Here is a 23,875-nt window from a genome sequence, read left to right as displayed (position 1 = left end):
GTAGCGTGGCAGAAAGACACTCCTCCTATAGAGAGGCCAAATTGAAAGGTATAGGCTCCTGAGGCGATTGGGGCAAGCACTGTTGCCCCCAGCCCCCGCCCCCCCCTCCCCGTCCCCCTCCGAGGCTTTGGCAAGAGTGCAGGTTTCAAGCCTGTCCTCGCAGCTAAGCTGAAGACTAACAGTACGATCTCAAAGTGAGAGAATGTAGTGCGATTTTTATTTTTATTTTTTTAATACATTCTTACATGGGGGGAAAAAAATGGAGCAAAACAATTATTGATCAGACTCCATTAAAGTATTGAAGACATGTACAGTGTCCACGGCAAGATCACTCAGCATGTTGGAAAACCATGATTTATAGTTAAAAGATTGAGATTGTGATCTGTGAGCAAAGTCTCACTGGTTTAGCGGTTGGTGAGCCTTGAGAGTGTTGTAAGTGTAGCATTGCTTGTGGCAGGAATGTTGGATAACCTTGTAAAGTAACATTTGGGCTCTTGTGAATCTCTGCTAGATTACTGAATTAAAAAAAAAAACAATTAGTTCATGGGATGTGGGTGTCCCTGGCAAGGCCGACATTTATTGCCCATCCCTAATTGCCCCTGAGAAGGTGGTAGTGAGCCGCCGCCTTGAACCACTGCAGTCTGTGTGGTGAAGGTGCTCCCACAGTGCTGTTCCAGGTTTTTGACCCAGCGACAATGAAGGAATGGTGATATACTTCCAAGTCAGGATGGTGTGTGACTTGGAGGGGAATGTGGAGATGGTGGTGTTCCCATGCACCTTGTCCTTCTAGGGGGTAGAGGTCGCGGGTTTGGGAGATGCTGCTGAAGAAGCCTTGACACGTTGCTGCAGTGCATCTTGTAGATGGTGCACACTGCAGCCGTGGTGTGCTGGTGGTGGATGGGGTGGCAATCGAGTGGGCTGCTTTGTCCTGGATGGTGTCGAGCTTCTAGTGTTGTTGGAGCTGCACTTATCCAGGCAAGTGGAGTATTCCATCACACTCCTGACTTGTGCCTTGTAGATGGTGGAAAGGCATATGGGGAGTTGGGAGTTGAGACACTCGCTGCAGGATACCCAGCCTCTGACCTGCTTTTGTAGCCACTCCAGGGCATCCTTTTTTTTTTCTGATGTTGGGACTTTTACTCCATTTGGATTTTGTCTCCCTCGACACATTGCTCACAATCTTTTTTTCTTCCTCTCCAGCCGCCACACACCCCCCCCCCCCATTTTTTCTCTGTTCCACAACTTGAGGCAGCGGGGTAGAAATTCCTCTTGGGCAGTAGGGCAAGTGAGGCGATAGCAAATTGGAAACCGGTTGTACATACAGAAGTCAATGGAAAAGAAAATCGGGTAGGGTGTAAAATGGGTTGCCGATTTGCTATCTGCTGTCCTGCTCAGTCGGCCAAGAGGAATTTCTACCCCATTGACTCTCGCTCGGGTATGGTTCCCTGAGCACCAGCAACCCTCTGGTACTGTGTCCAAAATACCACACCTTGTGTTTTCACAAAGCCGAGATGGCTCCCAGTGAGTGGTGGCAGGCAATTCAAAAATGGGAGAGCATCACCACTAAGCCTGACCCTGTCCTCTGGTAACATCTGCATGCACTATCCTGCAAGGTGACATTGAATAGCAATCTGAAGCAGCAATCATGCTTGGGATCCCCCCCCCCCCCCCCCCCCCCCACACCACACCCCACTTCTCTCTTCTCTCTCTCTCTCACCCACTCACCCCACACACCATACCAATCAGTGGATGGTGAGGACAGTTGCAACCCACTGCTTTTATTTCTCGTCATGACTCTCTATGGTACCAGGCAGCACACACATCCATAGGTGGATGTAAAAGATCCCATGGCACTCTTTCGAAGAAGAGCAGGGGAATTCTCCCCAGTGTCCTGGGCAATATTTATCCCTCAACCAGCGGCACCAAAACAGATTATCTGGTCATTATCACGTTGCTTTTTGTGGGATCTTGCTGTGTGCAAATTGGCTGCCGCATTTCCCACATTACAACAGTGACTACAGTACAAACAAAAAAGTACTTCATTGGATGTAAAGTTCTTCGGGACATCTTGAGGTTGTGAAAAGCACTATATAAATGCAAGTAGTTTTTAATGCTGTGCAGGCATGGACTGCCAATAAAAGTACAGTACAGATGCTTCATGATTTGAAGATTAATGTTTACATTGGCATTAATGCAGGCTGGTCAAGGAATAATGTGACGTTGGGTGCTTGAGAATTTCTATGACCACTGCCTATTTCAAGGCTATTATCTTCCCCACTCCCACATTTGCTGTGTAGCTTTGATGAGACTGAAACCATAGAGGCAAATTTTGATAAAGGCATTATTTCACTGTGTATAGCAAGGGCATTTATTGTATAGTAGACATTATATCACTGGGTTAAAGTCTGAGTGATCTGATTTAAACTGAGGCTTGTTTGCACCTGTATTCATAGAAACCTAGACATCTACAGTGCAGAAGGCCATTTCGGCCCTTAGGCCCCAAGTTTCCACACGCGGCAAAACAGGCGCCCCTCCGAGCTGGGCGCCCGGTTTTTGCGCCGAAAATGGCACCTGAAAAAAAACTTGCTATTCTCGAGCGCTTTGCTGCTCGATATCTGCTTGGCGTGGCGCCCAGGGGGCGGAGCCTACCACTCGCGCTGATTTTGTAATTAGGAGGGGGCGGGTACCATTTAAATGAGTTTTTTTCGTGCCGGCAACCCTGCGCATGCACGTTGGAGCGTTGGCGCACGCGCAGTGTGAAGGAAACATTGGCACTCGGCCATTTTAAAAAGTGCTGCAGAAAAAGTGAAAATTTGTTTATTGAACCCTTGCAAAGGCTTGTATTTTAATTTTCTTGATATTTCTGTGTGTGAGGGTGAGGGAGTGCATTCTGTAATTAAAGATAGACTGTGATAAACGGGACACATGCACTTGTTTGAGACTATTCAAATTCTTTGTAGCTGTTCAATTTTTAAAATTTTTTAATAAAACCACATTGCCCTTCCATGATCAGCACTGAGGCTTCTTGCAGCTTTCTCCCCCTGCCGTCCGTCGGGCCCGATGGCAAACGGCTGCCTCAAGTACTGAGGCTTCCTGCAGCCTTCTCACTGCCTCCCACCCCCCCCCCCCCCCCCGCCGTCGGGAACAGCTGCCTCAAGTAATGAGGCTTCCTGCAGCCTTCTCCCTGCCTCCCCCTGCCGTCGGGAAACCGCTGCCTGAAAGGCCTGCCTGAAGCACTTTCACACAGGTAGGAACATGGTTTATTTAATCTTTTCTTTGCTTATAAATTTTTATTCGGGTTGGATTTATTTGTATAATATTTGTATAAGTATAACTAAGGATTTATTGTAGAATGTAATGACTTCCCTTACCCCCCCCCCCCCCCCCCCCCCCCACCACCTCGTTCCGGACGCCTAATTTGTAACCTGCGCCTGATTTTTTTAATGTGTAGACAAGGATTTTTCAAGCCTACAAAAATCTTCACTTGCTCCATTCTAAGTTAGTTTGGAGTACATTTTCACTGTGGAAACTTTCAAATTAGGTGTCAGTGGCCGGACACGCCCCCTTTTGGAAAAAAAAATTCTGTTCAAAAGTGAAACTGCTCTACCTGACTAGAACTGCAGAAAACTTAAATGTGGAGAATTCCGATTTCGAAGATATTCCATTCGCCACCAGTTGCTCCTAAAAAATCAGGAGCAAATCATGTGGAAACTTGGGGCCAATATTGTGTCTGCGCCGGCTGACTAAGAGCCACACGGCCCTTGGTCAGCAGCCCTGAAGGTTACATGTAAACCTATGAACAATGGTGGACAGGTAAAGTGCACCCAGCCCAACCAGTCTGCCCCACACAACAGCGACACCCCATGCATCGCAACATTTTACACTCCACCCCAACCGGAGTTATGCGAGCTCCTGGGAGAGGCAAAAAAACAAATTTTTTAAAACCCAGGCCAATTGGGGGGGGGGGGGGGGGGGGGAAATCTGGGAAAATTCCTCTCCGACCCATCCAGGAGATTACTCTGGCTGTATTCGATTTCCTTCAGTACTTGTCATCGTATGTGCACCAGCCAACAAGAGGTTATCCAATTTAATCCCACTTACCAGTTCTAGGTCTGTAACACTGCAGGTTACGGCACTTCAAGTGCCCATCCAAGCACCTTTTTTAAATGTGGTGAGGGTTTCTGCCTCTACCACCCTTCCAGACAGTGAGTTCCAGACCCCCACAACCCTCTGCTTGAAGAAGCTTCCCCTCAAATCGCCTCTAAACCTTTCACCAACCACTTTAAAACAATGCCCCCTTGTAATAGACCCCTCCACCAAGGGAAATAGCCCTTGCTATCCACTATATCCAGGCTCATAATTTTATACACCAGAGGTCTCCCCTCCACCTCCTCTGTTCCAACGAGAACAAATCCAGCCTATCCAATCTGTCCTCCTAGCTAAGATTCTCCATTCCAGCAGCATCCTCGTAAATCTCCTCTCTACCCTCTCCAGTGCAATCATGTCCTTCCATAATACAGCGACCAGAACTGCATGCAGTATTCCAGCTGTGACCTAACCAGAGTATTATACAACTTAAGCATAACCTCCCTGCTCTTGTATTCTATGCCTCGGCCAATAAAGGCAAGCATTCCGTATGCCTTCTTAACCACCTTATCCACCTGGCCTGCTACTTTCAGGGATCTGTGGACAAGCACTCCAAGGTCCCTTTGTTCATCTACACTATTAAGTGGCCTGCTGTTTTAATGTGTATACTCTTTCCTTAACAGCCCTCCCCAAGTGCATTACCTCTCGCGTCTCCAAATTAAATTCCATTTGCCACTGTTCTGTCCAGTAGATTGATATCCTCCTGCAGCTCATGACTTTCCTCTTCATTATCAACCACACAGCCAATTTTAGTGTCATATGCAAACTTCTTAATCATACTCCCTATATTCAAATCTAAATCATTGATATATACCACAAAAAGCAAGGGACCTTGTACTGAGTCCTGCGGAACCCCACTGGAAACATCCTTCCAGTCACAAAAACATCCATCAACCATTACCCTTTGCTTCCTATCTCTAAGCCAATTTTGGATCCAACTTGCCACTTTGCCCTGGATCCCATGGGCTTTAACCTTTTCGCTATGCTCACGATTATTTAAATGTTTTAAAATATCTCATTTGTTCCTTGATGGAGCTGAAGTCTTCAGATTTGAATGTACAATCTGCCGGTTGCCTTGGTAAAGTTTGCTTTAGGATTTGTGATGTCTCTTATACCATGGGAGCAACATCTGAAGGGAAGGTCGTGAGGCGAGATTAATCTGGGAATATTGAATCCAAGAGCACAGGCAGATTTCCATCCGATGTGGATGTCCCAATGCGACTAGGAGCAGAGCTGCACAGAGTTGTAAATTTTGAGGGAATACGTGGAACGGAGATCCTCTGGAAACTGAAGTGAAACTTGAGAAGGTTTGCTTAAATACATGTTAAATATCTATATTTGATAATTACTTGGTTTTAAAATAAAACTTTTGTAGTGCTGTGGGTATAGGGGATATAGTTCACATTGTGAGGAGGAAAGTGGACTGTCATTACTGCAGAGTTGTGAGGATGGTGTGATTTTTGTTGTATAGTTTTTCTTCAAAACTCACTTGGCCTGCTCTGTGCCGTTGTATGGTACAGGGTCTTTTCATGATGTTGCCAAATGCCCATTATTTTGAGGTTGCAACAGCACTCTTTAGAAGGGAGTGCCCGATTGTGCCAGTACTCCAATAGCAATATTGAATGGAAACTACCCACTTATTACCATTGGAGCAAGTAAATAATGGGATCTTGTGATCCATTTCAGTGAGTGAAAGTGTTTAGGTTCTAATTGAGCATCTCCTAGCTCAGCCCTGCTGACTTCCTTTCTTTCTCTTTCCCTTCCCCCCCCCCCCCCCCCCGCCACAACCCCACCAATTTTTTCCCCTTCAACGGTCCTCAATTCTCAATCCCAAATCTGTTCAAAACTAATGGTGTCTGTTTGACTCAGATGGTGGTATTCCCATCTGAGTCAGACGGTTGTGTCGTTTAAACCCCACTCCAAGACTTGAGCACATTGGGTTGACACTTTGGTGCATTGCTGAGGGAGAGCACCAGTTCCAACTGTCGCAGGAGCATCCAGTCGTGCCCCGGTAACTGCCCCCAAAGGAAGTGGAGTGTGGGAAATTGCACTCTGCTTCCATTGAGGGGTGGTAAGGCCAATTCTGTGGCAGGAGCAGGACTTCCACGCTGGGGGCTAAAATTCCCAGCCCCAGAAGGTTACCGCCCCCAAGATGGGAGCCTGTGCGGGGAGGTTGAGGGGAGACGGGGGCGGGGGATAGAGGGGAGAGTGGTGGAGGTGGGGGGCAGAGAAACCCAGGGCGGGGGACAGGAGGGGCCACATTGCAGCGGAAGTCTAGGGAGGGGAGAAGTGTGTTGGAGGGGCGGGCCTGGGGGCTCTGTGCCTCGGTGCGGGGAGTGTTCAGAGTTGGGTGGACGGGTTGGCTGCGCAGATGGCGGTTGGTGGCTGTGGTGTGGTTGGGGGCATGGCTCCAGGGTGGTCGGGGCTGGGGGCTCGACATCCGGGGGGGTGTTTGGGAAGGATTCGGACGGGGTGGGTTGGGTGCGGTGGGAGTGTTCCTGGTGTTGGGTGGGTCCGGAGCCGGTGGGGGGGGGGGGGGGGGGAGGCACGATCTTGGGATGGGCGGTGGGCTGTTTGGGGCTGGAATTGGGAGAGACTTCTTCACTCGGAGTTGTTGGCCTGTGGGGTTCCCTGCCGCGGAGAGTTGTTGATGCCAGTTCATTGGGTGTGTTCGGGAGGAGTTGGATGTGGTCCTTGCGGCTGGAGGGGGCGTGGGGGGAGGTGCTGGGGTGGGTGATCAGCCATGATCTTGTTGAATGGTGCTGCAGGCTCGAAGGGCCGAATGGCCTACTCTTGCTTCTATGTTTCTATGTATTGGCAGAGGTATTGTATTTTGGATAAGACTTTAAGCCAAGGTCCCATTTGTCTGCTTGGGTGGATATGGAAGATCCCACTTCTTGCAAGCATTTCTAAAGTAAAATAACCAATTTATCAGTACATTTTCAAAGTATTTTTTTTGTCTGTTATTTCTAGCTGAGTGAAGATGAAAGCTGTGAAAACATTTGAGCAGTTTGGTTAGCTTTGTGGTATTTGCTGGCATGTGAATGATGGCTTTCAAAACAATTGAGAGATTTGGTTGTGTGCTTTTCTGCTGGTTTTGTTCCTCCTTGGTACTTTTAACCACTTGATTTATCTCAGCCAGCCTCAATTTTTTTTGCTCCAAGGATGGGTGACGGGCAATATGATGCCCTGAAGTGTTATGGACTTGCGCTAGTTGCAAGACTCGTGTAGATGACGATTAAGGGCAAAATATGAAGTGTGTGCTCAAAATTTAGTATCTCAACTCTCCTGTTGCAAAATAAGAAATATGTTGTCTGAATGCTACTATGAGTCATAATTTAATAAAGTTTTGTTGCTCATGCCTTGCCTGTAATTTGCACAGCACTGATTCCAATAATTGGAATATGCGGCTGGGATTGTTCACTTTTGGCATGTAGAGGATTGTCTTGTCCCTGTGTACCAGATAAACATAGAAGCAAAGCAAATAATGAACTCTCCGAAGGATAGACAGGAAAATTATTGAGCCTGATTTAAAAATGGCATGACCGACCATTTACATGTGGGTTTATGATGTGCCAGTTAATTTGGGAACAGCTAGTTTTGCATCTCTGCTGATGTCATCATTAGAGGTTTAATGAACTTGTGTGCCTCCACTTGCGTATACTTAACCCTTTCACAACTTGATCTGAACAAATGGAACTCAGTGCCATTCATTTTGCTTTCTGTGGTGGGGGGGGAAATGGTACCTATTCAATATGGCTTGAATAAAGCTGATAATGAACATGTAGCAGGTCAGAGATGTGCCCTAAGTAGGCTGCATATTGTTGGAATAAGGTGCTTGCAATAGCTGTGCAGTTGCAATTCTATAGGCATTTTTAATGAAACAAATAATTATTGATCACTTCATGACAGTGTTACTGCAAAAGACCAGAACTGGATGTTGAAAGGGATGGAGAAGACCAGACTAAGTTAAAGGAAGAAAAGCAAAAAAACTGCGGATGCTGGAATCTGAAATAAAAACGGAAAATGCTGGAAATCTCAGCGGATAAGGCAGCATCTGTGGAGAAAGGGAAACCGAGGTAACGTTTCGGGTCGATGACCCTTCGTCAGAACTTAACATAAAGGTCCTTGCAAGTCCAGCCTCCAATATCTTGCACATCAGTTCATTGTCCCATTAATCTCTTGCTTGTGCTCTTTTCTGAGCCATATTTCTCAAGCTGACGGCGGCTATCCTGCCCCAATGCTATAGGCCCTTGATGACCAATACTGTTCATTGTCTGTTAACTGACTGGTTCTATATCTATATCTTGTATTGCAAGTGCCTCCATGAAGTAACCAGTTATTGATGTGTGCTTGGAAGCGGTGATTCTTTATAACCATTAATAAAAAATGTCTCCGACACTTATTTCCCTTCCTCACTTGCTCATGCAGAACTTTTAGATGGTAGAAATTGAGGGGAGTGAACATTGATTAAATACTCTTGTCCACTTTTTTTCAGTTTCTACCTTTTTGGATTTATACACTCTTTTTCTCAGTTACAGTGACATTTGGCATTCTCGTGAGTGGATAACAAGACCCCTATGATCTGGAGTGCTCCTTTTCATGCCCAGTATTTAGGTAAACAATTGCAATGTCCACAGATTATAACACAGAATTCGTGCTGTGTACATTGACTATTGGAATGTATTCCATGCTACTGTGTGATTGTCCCCTCTTTCTGAATAGTGGACTGAGAATAAATTCTTGCTAAATCAAGACACAGGCTTTGAACCAAGTATGCAGTTTTATTTATACAAGATAAATAAATGAATAGCGCACAGTTGTTTAAATGTAGTAAGATTTATACATTTCTCTGTATACTCATTGATATATGAAACAACAAAGACGTTACTCGCTTTCTCTCTAAACATGGACCATTAAAGAAAAGTATACTGACTATAAGCTTGCTCCAGTTTAACTCTCGTGGCTAAGCTGGCTCTAGCTGAATTTACTCATCCTTGCAGCTGGCAGTTGTGAATTTCAAAACACTGACTGACTGCACTCACTCGAGACTGCCTGTGGGCTGCAAATCCTTGAGTACCTCTCCGTTCTTGGCCTGCAGTGGAGGACCTTTGATGCTTGGGCCGTAGGTGGTCTTGACTGCGCTAAAGAATCCACGCACGTCGTGGTTGTTGGATCTCCTGCGCTTTCTCCACCAACTATCTGTTCTTTAGGTCATGATTTTTTGTTAGACCTTGGCCATCAGATGTCTATAGAGCTGCTTTCTTGCTCTGGAGTTGTGTTGCTGTTTCCAGTTCAAGAATGCCTTGCGCTTGCAGCTTATTAACTCCTGGCCGTTCTCGTCGAACCAGTCTTGATGTTTCCTGGTCGAGTGACCAAGCATCTCTTCACAGGTGCTAATTATGGAGGCCTTGAGGGCAGACCAGGTACTGTGGACACGCTGGGTCACTGAGAGTCGTCTGGTTGGTGGTGAGGCGCTGGCTGATGGGGCTTTCTTAGCAGGGTCTTTGAGTGCTCCGGCATTAGTTTTCCTGCGGCATCGTTTCTGTTGCCGCCGCTGTTTTGGGGCTGCGTTGATGAGTGGATTAGGCGGTGGTCAGTCCAGCAGTCGTCCGCTCCTGTCATGGCGTGGGTGATGCCATGAGGCCTTGTACTTGTCTCTTTGACAGAACAAGGTGTTGGTTATGACACGGCCATGTTCTAAGCACTTCGTCAGGAGGAGGGTACCGTTGGAGTTGGTTTTCCCTACCCACTCTCTGCTGATCACATCTCCTCAGAGGCCTGTGGCCTTTCCAACTCTGGCGTTGAAGTTGCCGACGAGGATCAGCTTGTCGCCAGTTGGGACTCGGGACAGGGATTGTTCGAGGCTGGAGTCGACTTCCTCTTTGGTCTCGTCTGTAGCTTCCAGTGTTTGGGCGTATGCGCTGATGACCGTAGTGCATTGCTTCCAGGCTAGTTTGAGCCAAAGGGTCATGAGGCATTCGTTTATCCTGCAAGGAGTCTCAGACGCCCAAATTGCTCATTTTTTATGGTGAAGCCAACTCCATTGAGGTAGCCTCCTTCTTCTGGTTTACCTTTTTTCAGAAGTGGGTGTAACCACCACCTTGTTCTGTGAGCTGGCCTTCCTCTGCCTGTCGAGTCTCGCTTAGGGCGGCGATGCCTATGTTGAAATGTCTTGAGTTCCCTGGCAACAATAGATGTGGTCCGTGCCCACTGGAAGGAGAACTTCGCAGATCTTAACAGAGACTCTGTCTTCGACATGAGTGTCCTCTACTTCATCCCGCAGCATGATACCTGCCACCACTTCAGCACAACTCCAGCCCGGCATGAGGTTGAAAAGGCCATCCGACAACTGAAGAACAAGGCCTCAGGAGCGTATCAACTCCCTGCCGAAGCACTAAAGCATAGCGGAGAAGCACCATTGGCACGAATCCACGAACTAATTTCTCTTATTTGGAAGGAGGAGAGCATGCCAGGGAGGGAACCTCAGACACCATAATCGTGACTATCTTCAAGAAAGGTGACCAGTCCGATGGCAGTCATTGGAGGACTTTCCCTGCTGTCTGCCACAGGGAAAGTCATCGCAAGTATCCTCCTCAATTGCCTTCTCCCAGTGGCTGAAGAGCTCCTCCCAGAGTCTCAATGTGGATTCCGCCCACGAAGGGGCACAATGGACGTGATCTTCACCGTGCGACAAATTCAAGAAATGCAGGGAGCAGCACCAGCCTCTGTACATGGCCACCTTTGACCTCACAAAGGTCTTCGATACTGTCAACCAGGAGGGATTATGGAGTGTCCTCCTCATTCGGCTGCCCTCTCAAATTTGTCACCATTCCTCGCCTGCTTCATAACATGCAAGCCATGATCCTGACCAACTGATTCACCACCGACCCAATTCACGTGCGGACCGGGGTCAAGCAAGGTCATCGCACCAACGCTCTTCTTGATCTTCCTTGCTGCAATGCTCCATCTCGCCATCAATAAACTCCCCCCTGGAGTGTAGCTAATCTACAGAACAAACTGGAAACTGTTCAACCTCCGTCACTTCCAGGCCAGATCCAAGGTCGTCCCATCCTCTGTCATTGAATTACAGTATGCAGGCAACGCTTGCATTTGCACGCACTTAGAGGTTGAACTCCAAACCATCGTCAACAGCTTCACCGCAGCGTAAGAGTATGGGCCTTACATCATCATCATCATAGGCAGTCCCTCGAGTCGAGGATGATTTGCTTGCATCCCAAAAGGTTCACAGGTGCTTAATGAAGAACCTAATAATATTCCAGGTCCCGAACCAAATCTTGAAGGGGGAAGATGCCTGTGCGTGGATTTTTTTTATTTTTAAGGCCACCACACAGGCTTGACCGAGCTAGGTCTTGATCCAGTGGCAAGGGTTATCCAAGACCACTGGAGACCAGCTCCCGCTGGGGAGCGGAAGGAGCAGCGTGGCAGCCTGGCCCAGCAGTCTGCGTGGTCCCCGGCCTGTGAGCACCATGGGCCTTGCACTAAACATCATTCGTAAGACAAAGATCCTCTACCAACCTGCCCCCGCCACACAGTACAGCACACCCACCCCCACCCCCGGTTATCAAAATCCATGACTAGGCCTTGGACAACATATCTCAAGGGCAGGCGTCAATGACTAAGTCCAATACTGCCTTCGGTGTGCCAGTGCAGCCTCCGGTTGCCTGAGTAAGAGTGTTTGAAGACCAGGACCTCACCTGGCACCAAGCTCATGGTCTGCAGAGCAGTAGTGATACACTCCCTCCTATATGCTTCAGAGACATGGACTATGTACAGCAGGCACCTCAAAGCACTGGAGAAGTACCACCAGCCCTGCCTCCGCACAATCCTGCAAATCCACTGGCAGGATAAGCGCACCAATGTCTGTGTCCTCGCTCAGGCCAATATCCCTAGCATCAAAGCACGGATCACGCTCGATCAGCTCCAATGGACTGGCCACATCGTCCGCATGCCCGACACGAGACTCCCAAAACGAGCGCTCTACTCAGAGCTCCGACACGGCAAGTGAGTCTCAGGTGAGCAGAGGAAATGCTTCAAGGACACCCTCAAAGCCTCTTTGGAAAAAGTGCCACATCCCCACTGACACCTGGGAATCCCTGGCCCAAGACCCCTCAAAGTGGAGGAGAAGCATTCAGGAAGGCACCGAACACCACCTAGTCTCTTCGCTGGGAGCAAGCTGAAGCCAAGTGCAGACAGCGGATGGAGCGCACGACAACCCAAGCACCCCAGCCATCCATTTCTCCAACCACCGTCTGCCCCACTTGTGATAAGAGATTGTAGGTCCCACATTGGACTCATCAGTCACCTTAACTCTTATTAGTGTGGAAGCAAGTCATCCTTGACTCCGGGGGACTGCCTGAGAGAAGAGAGGGCTGCAAATAAATTGGCTAACGAACAGAGAACCAAGTTGGGGTGAAAGGGTAATTTTCCGGTTGGCAAACAGTGACTAGTGGGATGCCGCAGGAATAACTCCATGAGACTGGTTTGAGCCTACAACACATTGTGACCTTGGTTTCTTTTAGTATAACTCCAAAGTGAGGCAGCAGTGTGGTGGACTGCCTTTTTCTACCTGCTTGCTCCAGGGTGCACAGGTGACCCATAGGTCTCCCACAGATGTGCCCCCTAGTGGCAAGTCTTACACATCGGTGAAGTTTGCATACATAACATTTACAATCTATATTAATGACTTGGATGAAGGGACAGTGTAATGTAGTCAAGTTTGCTGATGATACAAAGATGGCTGGAATAGCAAATTGTGAGGCGGGTACAAAAAATCTGCAAAGGGATATAGACAGGCTTAGTGAGTGGGCAAAAATTTGGCAGATGGCGTATAATGTGGGAAAATGTGAGGTTATCCACTTTGGCAGGAAAAAAAAAAGCAAATTATAATTTAAAATGGATAAAAATTGCAAAGTGCTGCAGTACAGAGGGACCTGGGGTCCTTGTGCATGAAACACAGTTAGTATGCAGGGTACAGCAAGTAATCAGGAAGGCAAATGGAATGTTGGCCTTTATTGCAAGGGGGATAGAGTATACAAGCAGAGAAGTCCTGCTACAACTGTACAGGGTATTGGTGAGACCACACCTGGAATACTGCATACAGTTTTGGAGTCTGTATTTAAGGAAGGATATACTTACTTTGGAGGCTGTTCAGAGAAGGTTCACTAGGTTGATTCCGGAGATGAGGTGGTTAACTTATGAAGGTAGGTTGGGCCTATACACATTGGAGTTCAGAAGAATGAGAGGTGATCTTATCGAAACATGTAAGATAATGAGGTAGCTCAACAAGGTGGATATGAAATATGCAGAGAGGATATTTCCACTCGTGGGGGAAACTAAAACTAGGGGACATAGTCTCAGAATAAGGGGCCACCCATTTAAAACTGATGAGAAATTTCTGAGGGTTGTAAATCTGTGGCATTCTCTGCCCCAGAGCTGTGGAGGCTGGGTCATTGAATATATTTAAGGTGGAGATAGACAGATTGTTGAAAAGGGAGTAAAGGGTTATGGGGAGCAGGCAGGGAAGTGGAGCTGAGTCCATAATCAGATCAGCCATGATCTTATTGAGTGGCAGAGCAGGCTCGAGGGGCCAAATGGCCGCCTCCTGCTCCTATTTCCTATGTTCCTAAACTTAAGTCTTTGCCCACTTTTTTTTATTCATTCATGGAATATGGGCATCCCTGGCAAGGCCAGCATTTATTGCCCATCCCTAATTGCCCTTGAGAAGGTGGTTGTGAGCTGCCTTCTTGAACCGCTGCAGTCCTTGTGGTGAAGGTACTCCCACAGTGCTGTTAGGGATTGAGTTCCAGGATTTTGACCCAGTGATGAAGGAACGGCTGATATATTTCAGTCAGGAATGTGTTTGACTCAGAGGTGGTGGTGACCCCATGTTTCTGCTGCCCTTGTCCTTCTAGGTGGTGGAGGTCGCAAGTTTGGGCGGAGCTGTCAATCACCAAAAGGCTGCAGCCAATCAAGGGCTCAACCTTCTTCCCAATGGTCTCGAGTACTATGAATTAAAATCATTTACCCCCAGGCAGAGGTTTATTTGTGTGACTGGGGGTTTCCTGTAGCCTCGCTGGCTTTGTGTCAAACCTGGGCAAATTGTCTTGAAGCACTTCTGAAGTACAACGTTGCCATCTTTGACAAAGATGTTTGGGATTGCGAATAACTGATCCAGGATTGATTAGCCATTTAATACTTCAGGTCATCATTCTGTAGGCCAAAGCAAACTTGTTCCTTGAAGAAAATCTAGTGCAAGCTAATGGCTTTCTGTTGAAAATAATATTGTGTGGGAGTTAGCCCTGTACATGTAGTTGTTAGCTATACAAATGTACAATTTAAAAATGGATTCTGCCTGTGCTGAATTTTTTTTAGTCTCTTTTTAAGGGGAGTGAAAGAATGATGTCTAATTTTTCTGGGCACATTTCAGAAAAGATGATCTTACTATTGTACTTTTTGCCATTACTGTTCCTTTTATTGAAGAATGACCACTCTAATGAGGCTTCTTCATGTCCTAATTACTGCTTTAGGGCAAGTGCTTTTGTTATGGAGCAATAAAACTCCTGAATTTCTATACTTTGTCATAAAGAAAAAGCCCCAGAGGCAGTGAAAGTTGTTCTTGGAGAACAAAAATCAACACCTTGTGATGGCAGATCTGAGTGGAAAGATCACAGATTCACCAGAATGATACCACAGCTTAGTTAAATTCTGATGCATAAATATGGCTCGTATTCCTTTGTATTTAGAAGATTGCAGGTTGATCTAATCAAGGTGTTTAAAATAAAAGGATTCAATAGGATAGACAAAGAAATTAATTCCTCTGGTGGGGGGAGTCCAGAACAAGGGGGCATCACCGTAAAATTCGAGCCAGGCTGTTCAGGAGTGAAATCCGGAAGCACTTTTTCATCCGCAGGGTAATGGAAATCTAGACCTCTCTGTCTCAATTCTCCCTAGGCACCACATTCAGAAGCGGCAATCCTTTCTCTCTGCTTGGTTGTCTGCAGGGGGTACACTGCCCACTCAGGAACAGAGATCTAATTGATTGGTGGAGCAGGCTCGAGGGGACAATGGCCTACTTCTGTTCCTGAGTGGGCGTGTACACCCCTGCAGACAACAAGCAGAGAGAAAGGATGCCGCATCTGAATGTGGTGCCTAGGGAGAAAGGTTGCCATGATGAGTATGTGGCATAAGGGGGACAAAGAAACGGAGGCAGCGAGTCTCACAGAAAGCCACTATTATTCTATGATTCTATAATTGGTGCAACAAATCACTTGCCATATTTATTTGTTCACTGTGTGCTGGAGATAGTGGGTTATGCTGAGCAGATGTGAGCAAAGGAAAAGGGAGAAAAAAACTGTCTTTCCTTCATGGGTGATGGGGGAGGTGGGGTGTTCCTGGCTCAAATAAGTCACTATCGAGGGCTGCAGTATTCACTGCACACAAGCTTTTTACACAATATAACGCTATCAGATGTCGGGCTTTGATTCTCCTTCTGTCTCTTGGTATGGTTTGTAGCACTTTGTGCTTGCTGACAGCTAATATACAATCAGGGGTTTGATATATCCTGTAATTTGTAGCCGAGTCAAACGCATACTTGCAAGGTCTTTGAAATCTGAGCATTAAAAAAAATCTATTGTGTGAAGGTGAGAAGCCAATGTATAATGTTTTTTTTTCCAAAATCGTACCTTTTCTAACCCAGTTTGCGTGTGCAGCTAAAGTTCTATAAAACGGAACAATAAGAAATTAATACTCTGGTTTATGGTTGAGTAAACAAAAATCTATTGATGCTTTTTTAAAAAGCAATGTAGAACCCATCTCTTTTTTAACTTGGATAACTGCAGTACATTTCCTTGGAGAAAATCCCTCCTCTTTGAAAAGGCTGAACCCTTCTCCCAGTTCCTTGATGCTCAAAAGGAGGAGGTTTGCCTGTCCCTTTAATGGAGCTGTGAAGATCTCGCCAGTCGAGAAGGAAGGAATGTTTTATCTGCTTCTAGTTTGGCTTTGCATCTTTTGCAGAGCTCCATCGAGACAAAGTCAGCCTGTTGCCTCTTGTTGCTTTATATTGTGTCAAATCCAAGCCATCCGTTCAGCTAATTCTTCTGCTATCATTTGTAGCGTCCCGAACCTCCTTGAGACTAGGGAAGAGGACAAGAAATCTACTTATTCTAAAGATGTTTCATTGTTGCTTGCTCTGCCAATCTAACAGAGTGCAACTGGCTCATCTATAAACCAATTTGCAACACCACTGCTGACCTTGGAGATGGAGCAGGGAGTTGAATGAAAGTCATAAATCTTGTGTGAAGAATGAATTGCTTTCTGGTAGTCCAATGTTTTTGTATCACGACTGGCTTTGATTCTTTGAAAAAAGGGAGGACCAATATATTTCTATGTAATGAAAAGGTTATATTGAACACTTAACATTCCTTGTGTAGCAGACTACAAGAAACCCTGTGACACAAGTCAAACTGATAAAATGGAAAATTGGATAACCAGTTTTGGTGTGGGGGGGGAGAGGAGAGAGAGAGGAGGAGAAGAGAAGAGAAGGAAAGGAGTAAATGACTTTCATTGGTTCCATGGTGCAAAGGAACAGAACAAAAGCAAATCTGAATTTGGTTGGCTTTGAATAGGTGGACAAACTGAATGTATTCACAAAATCTTGTCATTGCAGGTGGTTGTTGGCTGAAAATGCTCTAATTTAGATAATGTCTTGTATTCAGAGCCAAATAACAGCTGCCAGTGACCTGCCAAAAACCCCCTGAAGTAGCCCCTGCTCAATCCTGATAGACTACATTTTTGTATGTTTAATGCCAGAGATCACTCCTACCAAACTGAGGAAGATTCTTAATGTGACACCATTAATGCACCACTATTTACCAATATAGTCCTTGGCTTTCAAGAGGTAGATAGTAGGGTACTGACAGCGAAGTGAGTTGGAGCACACTCCATTATCAATCGGGAATCTGAATTTAAATCCCAGTTGGTCGATGGGATTAAAGTGGAATAGTATTGGAGAAAGCTCTTGTAGGAACAAAGTCCAGAGTGAGGAGAGGGGGGGAGGGGGGGGGGGGGGGAAGGCTTACCCCATCGAGTCTCCTTCTTCTACAATCCACATATGATTTATTCATAGTTTTGCACTGTACCCCATAACCACCTGTTGATCTTCTTCAAATGTGTTTTGTCGCTTCCCAACACCCCGAAACCATGGTCATGCTGATGGGTCCCTTCAAGTCAGTACGAGAGCTTGTACCTTCATACGATGAGCCTTTATGAAACGATTTGACACTTGCCATGAAATTCTGGTAATTTGGTTCTCAAAACTTGACTAGAAGTTGACAATGTTAAAAAAAAAGAAAATGGATTAAGTGACTTCTATAATTTCTAGAGTGATTTTCAATCTTCCCTGACAGCTAAGTTAATGCACTGTAATGTGAGCCATGCAAGGTGCCGGACTCAATCCTTGGTCTGTGCTTAGCTGGGGTGGCAATGAGAGTGTGTGTGCACATTCGGTGAGGATCAGCTGTGATGCCTTTCATGATGAACAGCTGATCTGCTCACAGTTAAGCTCACATGAGGAATTGCCTCCTGGGCAAGGTACTGGAGCTGGCTGATGTCTACAAAACTACATCTATCACAATGAGAGAAATAAAGCACAATGAACCAGACATTGAAGATGGATGGCGCTCTCTGTCCTGTGAGCTCGCTCTCTCTTGCCATTGTATTTCCTTGCTTTGCAGCAGGGTGCACTGGATAAGCATGTTCATTTTGTAGCTGTTTTTGACATGACCAGAAAACCATCTGTACCTTTATCAACTGGTGGTCAGCTGTTCTCTCTAACTAGTCCCTGTCCTTGTGTGTTTGTGGGTTGCAGAAGAGGGTTAGTTTATTTTCAAAAAATCTGTCCTAATCAAATGTAACATTGTTTTTGATCAGGATTGGAAACCTTTAAAGACTACACTGATTTTACTGGTTATTTGGGAGTGTCTGCAGACTTGAAAGCAGCACAGAACTGTATTTAAACACTAAAGTGCAATCCCTGAATCCTTTCATCTACCCACTAATGAGGTTCTCTCATGATGTTTTGTTCCCACACAAGGTTTGTGGTTATCTTTCCACAAGAGTGCTGTTGTTGAATCAACTTGTTTAAATAAATGCATTGAACTGCAGACACGCTCTCTACTGCACGTTTCCTAAATCTCCAAATTTGTACATGAAATTGTTTGTAGGTCTTGCCTCTTTACTATTTTGTCATTAGCTAAGTTCCCTTGTTAGGAAATGGGCGTGGTCATTTTCTGCTGCACAGTTTCTTAATATTAATTGACTTGTGTAAAGCACTACTGCTCCTGGCTTCCTGCAGCTGGGTAGATTCAGTAAAATATGTATAACGGGTAATTGTGTGTGATTTGTGCTGTATTGCTGGTGCAATTTAGGCAAAAATAATCCCTTTTTTAAAAAAAAAAGGCAGCATCTGTTGCAGTTTTGGGGTGCTCTAAAACCATCCATATTAACATACAGGAAAACTGTGCTGAGCAGAGACTACATTAGCTCTAAGAAGGTGAGTTACTGTGATGTGGATCATGTGTGCTTGCTGTTGTTTCACAAGTATTTGCAGTGGGAGATGAGCTCAGTGATGTAATCGGATCATTGCGTCACCAATCTTATTGCACACTTCTACACAGCAACCTGGCTTAAAAATAAATTGGGGTCTGGCTGAGTTTTTTCACTGCCCCTGCTGAGTTTGCTTTTGTTTTGCTGCTGGTTGATGTTCAGTGTTTTCAATATTCTGTGTTAAGGCCTTCACTGCGATGTATATATTTAAAATAGAAAGGCTGGTTTAAACTGGCAACCGATGCTAGTTTAAAAAAAAACTGGCCAGATAGCAACCCCAGATAAAATGACCTGCCAGCCATTTTACCAGCAGGATGATGCCCAGGGGGAATTCTCAGATGTAGTTGGTGTTTGAAACAGCCTGCTACAAAAGCTCTAAATCAGCAGGTTTGTATTGCTACAGCTGCTGAATGCTCGAATGTGGCTCTTCATATTTCTTTGTAACCTACCGTTGTGACAAATGTGATGACATTGGTTTGTTGCTGCTTATGTTGGCTGTTCTCTAAAATGGTAACACAACCCCTTCAACAGTGTGCGACAGCTTTGAATGAATACGATCAGTATAGATGTATATTTTAACTAAGTAATGTAAGGGGATACACTTGCTAAGAATTTTTTCCATTTTCAGTTCTACTAGGGGCAGGTGCCAACTCTAGACAAGAGAATTCCGAAGAAGCCTTCTCCCAGGCTTGATTTATATTGCTCTTCATTTGGCATCTCCCAATATCCAAAGGGTCACATTTTGTGGAGAAGTCCTTGACACCTCTCTGCAGCTGCATGACTGAGCTAGGCCATTCTGCAGCATGACCCCATGTATTTTTCTCCCCTTGCCCGCACCCATTCTGTAGTGCTATCGGGGCATTGGATCATCCAATAGTCAGTGCAATGTCCCATGATTTAGGAATTTTTATTTTTGATTTCTGGTCAGTGATTTTCAGTATTCAGGTATTTATTTAAATGATGCTAATTGCATTACAATGTGTCACTTGAGTGTTCCTCCCAAGGGGATCAAACTATCATCCAGTGGTGGCTTGTACTGTTTTGAATTTTTTTGCAATAATTTGAATTGAGTTCACTATCTTGCAGAGACTATCATAATCTGGGTAGGATAGTGGAGGACACAAACTCTGCACATTCAAGACCGTTAGATGTATGGGATTGGGGGGGGGGGGGGCGCGGGGGGAAAATCTTGGTTTTGTACAGAGGGGGAGAGCTAGATGAGTCTTCCTCATCTGTGTTTTGTGATTTTCATTAGCATAGTGAGATACCAGAGTAGTTTAGAACAGGGGGGAGTTTGCAAGGCTAGTTGCTTGCAATTGCCTTTTGGATAAATGTTTTGTGCCAGGGAACTTGCCTGTTCTTTGAGTGCAAGGGCTTCCAATAAGCAGAAAAGGGATGATTTTTGCTGTTTAAAAACCTTTGCCTAAATATTTGTTTGGTCAGGATGTTTCTTGTCTAGCCTGTCCCCTCAAGTGCTGATTTAAGCTGTAGAATCAGAACAATTAATTCACCCCAGTGATTAACAGTTGCTAACTCTGAATAATGTTCAAGAACCCTTCAAGACTTCTGCCAAAGCAACTGAATCTCTTTCTGGTGACATTTCTGGCAAACCCTTCTCAGATTCAAAACTAGGGATAAATGTTCAGCCCAATAGGATTCTGCACTCAAACCAGCTGCATTTATGGAACTTCCAAACCTAACGAGTTTTAGCCGATTGTCAATCTTCCACCAAGTAAACCATCAGGGCCTTCAACATATATTTACCACCAGAGGTTTGATGTCTTTCTCTTTTCCCCCTCCACCCAGCAAGATCTGCTGAAAATAACACAATCCACCAGTTTGATAATCTTTACTTTAAAGGTTACGATCTTTGGGAAGATGGACACAAGCACTCGCCACCATGTGCGATCAACACATTTGAGAATGTATAATGCAAATTCTTTTCAAAAAATATCAAGAACATCTAGAAACCAAAAATATAATGAATAGTCAGCATGGATTTCAAAAAGAGAAGTCTTGCTTGGCCAATTCAGTAACAGTCAGCTGTGGCTCAGTTGGTAGCCCCCTCGCCTGAGTCAGCAGGTTGTGGGTTCAAGTCCCACTCCAGGGACTTGAGCACATAAATCTTGGCTGACAGTGCAGTGCTGAGGGAGCGCTGCACTGTCTGTGATGCTGTCTTTCAGATGAGCCATTAAACAGAGGCCCTGTCTGCTCTCAGGTGGATGTAAAAGATCCTATGGCACTATTTCGAAGAAGAACAGGGCAGTTATCCCCGGTGTCGTGTGCAATATTTATCCCTCAATCAACATCACAAAAACAGATTATCTGGTCATTATCACATTGCTGTTTGTGGGAGCTTGCTGTGTGCAAATTGGCTACCTCATTTCCCACATTACAACAGTGACTACAGTCCAAAAGTACTTCATTGGTTAACAGACAGAAAACGGAGAGTAGGGATAAACAGGTCATTTTCGGGTTGGCAGGCTGTAACTAGTGGGGTGCTGCAAGGATCGGTGCTTGGGCCTCAGCTATTCACAATATATATCAATGATTTGGATGAGGGAACCAAATGTAATATTTCCAAGTTTGCTGCTGATACATTCACACCTAGCTTTGTAAGTTGTGAGGAAGATGCAAAGAGGCTTCAAGAGGTTGTAGAGCGGTTAAGTGAGTGGGCAAGAATATGGTAAATGGAATATAATGTGAAGTTATCCATTTTGGTAAGAAAAATAGAAAAGCAGAGTATTTTTTAAATGATAGATTGGGAGATGTTGGTTTTCAGAGGGACCTGGGTGTCCTTATACAAAAATCACTGAAAGTTAACATGCAGGTACAACAAGCAATTAAAGTAAATGGTATGTTGACCTTTATTACAAGAGGATTTGAGTATAAGAGTAAAGATGTCTTACTGCAATTATATAGAGCCCTGGAGTATTGTGTACAGTTTTGGTCTCCTTACCTAAGGAAGGATGTACTTGCCATAGAGGGAGTGCAATGAAGATTCACCAGACTGATTCCAGGGATGGAGGATTGTCTTATGAGGCGAGATTGAGTAGACGAGGCCTATATTCTGTAGAGTTTAGAAGAATGAGAGGTGATCTCATTGAAACATGTAGGGAGGATCTGGCTGGGGAGTCCAGAACCAGGGGTCACAGTCTCAGAATAATGGGTCGGCCATTTAGGACTGAGATGAGGAGAAACTTCTTCACTTCGAGGGTGGTGAATCTTTTGAAATTATCTACCCCAGAGGGCTGTGGAGGCTCAGTCTTTGAATATATTTAAGACAGAGATCGATAGATTGTTGGATATTAAGGGAATCAAGGGATATGGACAGTGCAGGAAAGTGGAGTTGAGGTAGAAGATCAGCCATGATTTTATTGAATGGCGGAGCAAGCTTGAGGGGCCGAATGGCCTACTCCTGCTCCTAATTCTTATGTTACAAATGTGGTATAATAACGTGTTGTGGTTATAGGGATTGATTCTGTTGTGTATTTGTAAAGCATGCACTCCCATGTTCCGCCACCAGGGAGCTCATCCCCTGAAGTCCCCAGGGATCCCAGCATCCCTTGGAGCACTGTATAAAAGCCGGTCCCTAAGGCCTGTTCCTCACTATGGAGTGTCTTATTAAAGACTGAGGTCACTGTTACTTTAAACTCCCTGTGTGCAGTCTCATTTGTGTTAGGAACACAATAACTGGCGACGAGTATACGAATCCAACGCAAAGATGCAGCAAACTGTGGGCATCCCCAGAAGTTCTCGGAGGGTGAGGACTGGGAAGCCTATGTCGAACGGCTAGACCAGTACTTTGTAGCCAACGAGCTGGACGGAGAAGGAAGCACTGCAAAAAGGAGAGCGGTCCTCCTCGTGGTCTGCGGGACACCGATCTACAGCCTCATGAAGAATCTTTTGGCTCCAGTGAAACCCACAGATAAGTCGTATGAGGAGCTGTGTACACTGGTTCGGGAGCAACTTAACCCGAGAGTGTGTGCTGATGGCGAGGTATCGGTTCTACACGTGCCAGCGATCTGAAGGTCAGGAAGTGGCGAGCTACATCGCCGAGCTAAGGTGACTTGCAGGACAATGTGAGTTTGATGGCTACCTGGAGCAAATGCTCAGACTTTTTTGTACTGGGCATTGGCCACAAGATCATCCTACGAAAACTTCTGACTGTAGAGACACTGACCCTCAGCAAGGCCATTGCGATAGCACAGTGGTTTATGTCCACCAGTGATAACACCAAACCGATCTCTCCGCACACAAGTGCTAGCAATGTTCATAAATTAACTGGAACTGTGTTTGCGAGCAGAAATGTACAGGGCAGAAACCACGAGTCTGCAACTGCCAGCAGGCCTCAGGTGACCCAGATGACTCAGTCCCCAACAAAGGATGAATGCAAGGCAATTCACACCTTGTTGGCGTTGTGGAGGCTTCCATTCAGTCTATTCATGCCGCTTCAAAGGGTATGTTTGCAAGAGCTGTGGAACAATGGGGCACCTCCAACGAGCTGCAAGCTCTGCAAAACCTGCTAACCACCACGTGGCAGAGGAATATCAGGTCCATGGTGGATCAAAGCAGTTTTGAGCCTCCGAGGAGGCAAATGCTGAAGTACATGGGGTGCACACATTTGACAATGTCCACCTATAATGCTAAATGTAAAATTGAATGGCTTACCCGTAGCCATGGAACTGGACACTGGCGCTAGCCAATCCATCATGAGTAAAAAGATGTTTGAGAGACTGTGGTGCAATAAGGCACTCAGACCAGCCCTGAGCCCCATCCACACGAAACTGAGAACGTACACCAAAGAGCTCATCACTTGTCCTGGGCAGCGCCATGGTCAAGGTCACCTACGAGGGCATGGTGCACGAACTGCCACTCTGGATTGTCCTGGGCAATGGCCCCACACTGCTTGGAAGGAGCTGGCTGGGCAAAATCCGCTGGAACTGGGATGACAGCACTCAGACATCACGTCGATGAGGCCTCATGTACCCAGGTTCTAAACAAATTTCCTTCCCTTTTTGAGCCAGACATTGGGAACTTTTCCGGCGCGAAGGTGCGGATCCACTTGGTCCCAGAGGCACGACCCATTCACCACAAGGCGCGA

The 23,875-nt window shown here is 45.8% G+C and overlaps 1 protein-coding gene across 5 annotated transcripts in view; it reads left to right on the top strand.

The window, feature by feature from the left end:
* Window positions 1-23,875, top strand: part of LOC139240978 (electroneutral sodium bicarbonate exchanger 1-like) — a 235,062-nt gene that overhangs the window by 9,492 nt on the left and 201,695 nt on the right. The window lies entirely within an intron of this gene.

This window comes from Pristiophorus japonicus, chromosome X, assembly GCF_044704955.1.
Source record: "Pristiophorus japonicus isolate sPriJap1 chromosome X, sPriJap1.hap1, whole genome shotgun sequence".
Taxonomy (NCBI): Eukaryota; Metazoa; Chordata; class Chondrichthyes; family Pristiophoridae; genus Pristiophorus; species Pristiophorus japonicus.
Note: the sequence above shows the minus strand (reverse complement) of the source record. Positions and strands in the feature narration are given on the sequence as shown.